This window comes from Suncus etruscus, chromosome 3, assembly GCF_024139225.1.
Source record: "Suncus etruscus isolate mSunEtr1 chromosome 3, mSunEtr1.pri.cur, whole genome shotgun sequence".
Classification (NCBI taxonomy): domain Eukaryota; kingdom Metazoa; phylum Chordata; class Mammalia; order Eulipotyphla; family Soricidae; genus Suncus; species Suncus etruscus.
The window spans coordinates 76,299,112-76,305,016 of record NC_064850.1 but is presented as its reverse complement, the minus strand read 5'-3'; the positions used below and the strand labels follow the sequence as shown (position 1 = coordinate 76,305,016).

The 5,905-nt window shown below is 37.6% G+C and overlaps 1 non-coding gene across 1 annotated transcript; it reads left to right on the top strand.

Moving 5' to 3' along the window:
- The first annotated feature begins 353 nt into the window (after positions 1 to 353).
- Positions 354 to 486, top strand: LOC126005104 (small nucleolar RNA SNORA51). Its single transcript, XR_007494281.1, has one exon. It is a non-coding gene; the product is annotated as a small nucleolar RNA SNORA51 (small nucleolar RNA).
- The last annotated feature ends 5,419 nt before the right edge of the window (positions 487 to 5,905 follow it).

Sequence of the window (5,905 nt, the reverse complement as noted above, 5' to 3'; positions counted from 1 at the left end):
CTCACTCATCTATGGGTTTTGAGAAAAATGAAGAACATTTTTGTAATGATTCTCAGAGACAAAATAGAGGAGGACTGGAGGGTCCAGTTCCTGACATGAAGCTCACCACAGGGATCATTTAGTGCAGTCACAGAAATAATTACACTGAGAACTATCATAACAAAATGTGACTGAATGAGGGAAGTAGAAAGCCTGTCTAGAGGACAGGCCTGTGTGGGGTGGGGAGGAAGGACACTTGGGATATTGGTCATGGGAATGTTGCACTGGTGCAGGATTGTGTGTGTGTGTGTGTGTGTGTGTGTGTGTGTGTGTGTGTATAAATCAAAAAAAAAAAAGAAAGAAAGAAAAGAAAAGGCCTCCCAATTCTTATCACAGGCTGTGTTCTTCACACTGACTGTATAGAAAGAGGAGGTACATTAAAAGCACCCCATATACCCCTCAACCCAGGCCCTTTGCCTGGTCTGTATTGTGAATTGGGGGACGAAAAATAAAATAAAATAAAACAGTATAGTATTAGAATAAAGATAGACTCTCATATCAGTGGAATGGATGGAATATCCTGGAGACAAATCTACAGGTATATAAAAAGTTAATTTTTGATAAAGGAGCAAAAAAAGTAAAGTAGAGCAAGGAAAACCTCTTTAACAAGTGGTGCTAGGAATCTGGTCATCTATGTACAAGAACTGAACTAAGACCTCTTTCAGACAACATACACAAAGATCTAATAAAATGGATTAAAAACTTGATCTAATAAAATGGATTAAATAGCTTGATATTAGCATAGTTATTTCCCTAACTGCACTACTACTCTTTGTGGTGAGCTTCATATTGTAACTACACTAATAGCTATCATGACCATCTTTTTTTTTCTTTTTTCTTTTTGGGTCACACCAGGCAGTGGTCAGGGGTTACTCCTGGCTCTATGCTCAGAAATTGCTCCTGGCAAGTTCGGGGGACCAAATGGGATTCCGGGATTTGAACAACCAACCTTCTGCATGTAAGACAAACACTTTACATTTATGCTACCTCTCTGGCCCCTATCATGACAATTTTAATGAGTGAGAGAAGTAGAATGCCTGTCTCAAATACAGGCAAGGGTTGGAAAATAGGGAGGGAGGGCATTGGTGGTGGGAATGTTGCACTGGTGAAAGGGGAGTGTTCTGTTTATGACTAAAATCCAACTACAATTATGCTTGTAATCATGGTGCTTAAATAAAGATTTTATGTATTAAGAATAGTTTGATATTATACCTAAATCCAAAATATATAGAGGAAAACATAGAAGAATTTTCCATTTAAATTAAAGATATCTTCAAGGATAAAACACCACTGGCCAAACAAATAGAAGCAAAAATAAACAAATAAAACTGCATTAAATTAAGAAGTTTCTGCATCCCAAAGAAAAGGACCAGGATATAAATACTATAATAGAATAAAAGAAATTATTCACCCAATATCAATCTGACAAAGGTTAATATCTAAGATATATCAGGAACTAGATGAGCTTAATAAGAAAAAAATCTAATTTGATCAAAAATGGGAGGAAATAAATAGATATTTTCTCAAAGAATAAAAACATGTTAAAAAGGACACATGAATAATACCCATATCTTTAATCATCAGGGAGCTACAAATCAAATCATCAATGAGATATGATCTCACAGCTCAGAGATTGGTACATATCAAAAAAAGTACAATTAGGAGTGGATTGAATGCAGAGAGAAAGAGACTCTCATTCACTGCTGTTAGGAATGCTGACTGGTTCAGCCTTTTTGGGAAAAAATATGGACATCCCTTAAAAAAAAAAACAACTAGAAATTGAACTTCTATATGATCCAGCAGTATTGCTTCTAACTAGGACTATACCCTAAGTGCCCAAAAGACATTTTTTTTTTTGTTTTTGGGCCACACCCAGCGTTGCTCAGGGGTTACTCCTGGCTGTCTGCTCAGAAATAGCTCCTGGCAGGCACGGGGGACCATATGGGACACCGGGATTCGAACCAACCACCTTTGGTCCTGGATCAGCTGCTTGCAAGGCAGACGCCACTGTGCTATCTCTCCGGGCCCCCAAAAGACATTTGTACTCCCATATTCATTGTGGCACTATTCACAATAGCCAGAATCTGGAAACAACCCAAATTCCTGAGAACACATGAATGGATACAGAAATATGGTACATCTATGTAATGGAATACTATGCAGCTGTTAGGAAAAATGAAGTCATGAAATTTGCTTAGACATGCATGAATATGGAGAGCATTCTGCTGAGTAAAATTATTCAAAGGGAGAGGGATAGGCATAGAATTATCACACTAATTTGTGGAATCTAAAAAAAAATAATATGGTAATAATACCCAAAGACAATAGAGATGAAGGTCAAGAGAACTGGTTCATGGTAGAAAGCTTGCCACAAAGAGCTGGCAGTCAGGGCAGAGAGGTAATCATTATGATAGTAGTTGGAAATGATCACTCTGGATATGAATGGATGCTGAAAGGAGGTAAAGTGATAAGCATAATACCCCTTCAGTAACCATATTGCAAACCACAGTGTTTAAAAGGAAAAAAATAAAAAGAGAGAAATGTCTGCCATAGATGCAAATGTGTGGGGATGGCAGAAAGTAATGGGGATATTGGTGGTTCAAAATGCATTGGTGAAGAGTCTTGGATATTATCTGACTGAACCTCAACCATGCACAACTTTGTAACTGTGTATCTTACAGTGATTCAGTTAAATTTTTATTTAAAAATTATGCTATATGGTTTCTAGATCTTTCTCTATGTACAGTGGGTTGCTGTAAAAAAATAATTTCTGTAAAGAAAAAAGAATGGGTAAAGGCTAATGCAAGCTGAAATAGTTTAAGACAAAAGTGCATTTAATACACCTAGCCTACCATCATCAACATAGTTCATTAAATGTGCTCAAAGCACTCACATTATTCTAGATTCGGACAAAATTATTGAAAACAAAGATTTTTTGTGACATGGTGTTGACTATTTTATGTAGTTTATTGCACACTTCTCTTTAAGTGAGAAAGACTGTAGGGTTGTGAGGTTTGGCTTCATGATGGAGTGGCTGACTGAGGGCACAATTCGCTATCTCTGCCCAGCATAACTGCAGTTACCAGATTGCTTGCTTATCTCTCACACAGGAAAGGAGGAAAATCCAAAGTTTGAAAGATTTTGCTTGATTGTACAAAGCTTTCATCTTATAAATTCAAAAAACTTTAAGTTGAATGACTGTGTGGTGATTAGGGACCATCTGCATATATACTATCTTGTTAAATTCCTATTATTGCTATTTTAGGTAAAGGGTTTTTTATTTATTTTTTTGTTATTTTTTTTGTTTTTTTTTTTTTTAAGGACTGGAAAGTACCGGCGGGACTCGAAGCATCAGAGGTGATTGGTTTCAAAGCAAAGCTTTGTGACTGCGAAGTAACCTCTGAGCTAAGGCCAGTTCTTTATAATCTCCATTCTGGAGATAAAGTGACTAAGATTAAGAGACAGCATTTCATTGATATTTTACAGAGATTAGTGTTTGTTTTTTTTATTTTTGGACCACACCCGTTTGATGCTCAGGGGTTACTCCTGCCTAAGTGCTCAGAAATTGCCCCTGGCTTGGGGGGACCATATGGGACGCCAGGAGATCGAACAGCAGTCCTTCCTTGGCTAGTGCTTGCAAGGCAGACACCTTACCTCTAGCGCCACCTCGCCGGCCCCTAAATGAGGTTTCTAAAACACTCTTGGATCTAGATTATAGAGAAGAGAAGGAAAGGAAGGGCGTGGGGAAGATGAAAGACAGATTTGAAATAATGAGGCACTGGAGCCACAGGGACTCAGGTGCATTGTTGGTGTTAAGAAAGAACAGAACTAAATGTCCAAATCATGGAGTCAATAACAATGAAATCATGAGACCTAAACTTTATCAAGCAAACTTAAAGAGGTGCCTGTTATGATGGCAGGCTGGGATGTGAGCATCAGGAAAGGGGTGTGATGGGGTTGGTGTGTATTCTGGGAACATTGGTGGAGGGAGGTTGATATTGGTGGTGGAATTGGTGCTTATACCATTGTTTTTTGTTTTATTCTTTTTTAATTAATTAATTATTATTTTTCTCCTTTATTTTTTAATTTTTTTTTTATAAAATTGTTAATATAGGTAAGAATGGTAGAGTTGCTATAAGTATAATTAAAGACTTAAAATTTTGGGTTCTTTAATATGGACTTGGCTATTTTATTTTAAATACTATGAGACTAATTCAAATTTAAATTTTAATATATTGTAACTCCTCCTCCTCTTTAAATATATGTAAATTATTTTTTTTAACACCACCCATCACCAGTGCAACATTCCCATCACCAATGTCCCAAGTCTCCCTCCTCCCCACCCGACCCCCGCCTGTACTCTAAACAGGTTCTCAATTTCCCTCATACATTCTCATTATTAGGACAGTTCAAAATGTAGTTATTTATCCAACTAAACTCATCACTCTTTGTGATGAGCTTCCTGAGGTGAGCTGGAACTTCCAGCTCTTTTCTCTTTTGTGTCTGAAAGTTATTATTGCAAGAATGTCTTTCATTTTTCTTAAAACCCATAAATGTGTGAGACCATTCTGCGTTTTTCTCTCTCTCTGACTTATTTCACTCAGCATAATAGATTCCGTGTACATCCATGTATAGGAAAATTTCATGACTTCATCTCTCCTGACAGCTGCATAATATTCCATTGTGTATATGTACCACAGTTTCTTTAGCCATTCGTCTGTTGAAGGGCATCTTGGTTGTTTCCAGAGTCTTGCTATGGTAAATAGTGCTGCAATGAATATAGGTGTAAGGAAGGGGTTTTTGTATTGTATTTTTGTGTTCCTAGGGTATATTCCTAGGAGTGGTATAGCTGGATCGTATGGGAGCTCGATTTCCAGTTTTTGGAGGAATCTCCATATCGCTTTCCATAAAGGTTGAACTAGACGGCATTCCCACCAGCAGTGGATAAGAGTTCCTTTCTCCCCACATCCCCGCCAACACTTTTTATTCTCATTCTTTGTGATGTGTGCCATTCTCTGGGGTGTGAGGTGGTATCTTATCGTTGTTTTGATTTGCATCTCCCTGATGATTAGTGATGTGGAGCACTTTTTCATGTGTCTTTTGGCCATCTGTATTTCTTCTTTGTCAAAGTGTCTGTTCATTTCTTCTCCCCATTTTTTGATGGGGTTAGATGTTTTTTTCTTGTAAAGTTCTGTCAGTGCCTTATATATTTTGGAGATTAGCCCCTTATCTGATGGGTATTGGGTGAATAGTTTCTCCCACTCAGTGGGTGGCTCCTGTATCTTGGGCACTATTTCCTTTGAGGTGCAGAAGCTTCTCAGCTTAATATATTCCCATCTGTTAATTTCTGCTTTCACTTGCTTGGAGAGTGCAGTTTCTTCCTTGAAGATGCCTTTAGCCTCAATGTCCTGGAGTGTTTTACCTACGTATTGTTCTATATATCTTATGGTTTTGGGGCTGATATCGAGGTCTTTAATCCATTTGGATTTTACCTTCGTACATGATGTTAGCTGGGGGTCTAAGTTCAATTTTTTGCAAGTGGCTACCCAGTTTTGCCAACACCACTTGTTGAAGAGGCTTTCTTTGTTCCATTTAGGATTTTTTGCTCCTTTATCAAAAATTAGATGATTGTATGTCTGGGGAACATTCTCTGAGTATTCAAGCTTATTCCACTGATCTGAGGGCCTGTCTTTATTCCAATACCATGCTGTTTTGATAACTATTGCTTTGTAGTAAAGTTTAAAGTTGGGGAAAGTAATTCCTCCCATATTCTTTTTCCCAATGATTGCTTTAGCTATTCGAGGGTGTTTATTGTTCCAAATAAATTTCAAAAGTGCCTGGTCCACTTCTTTGAAGAATGTCATGG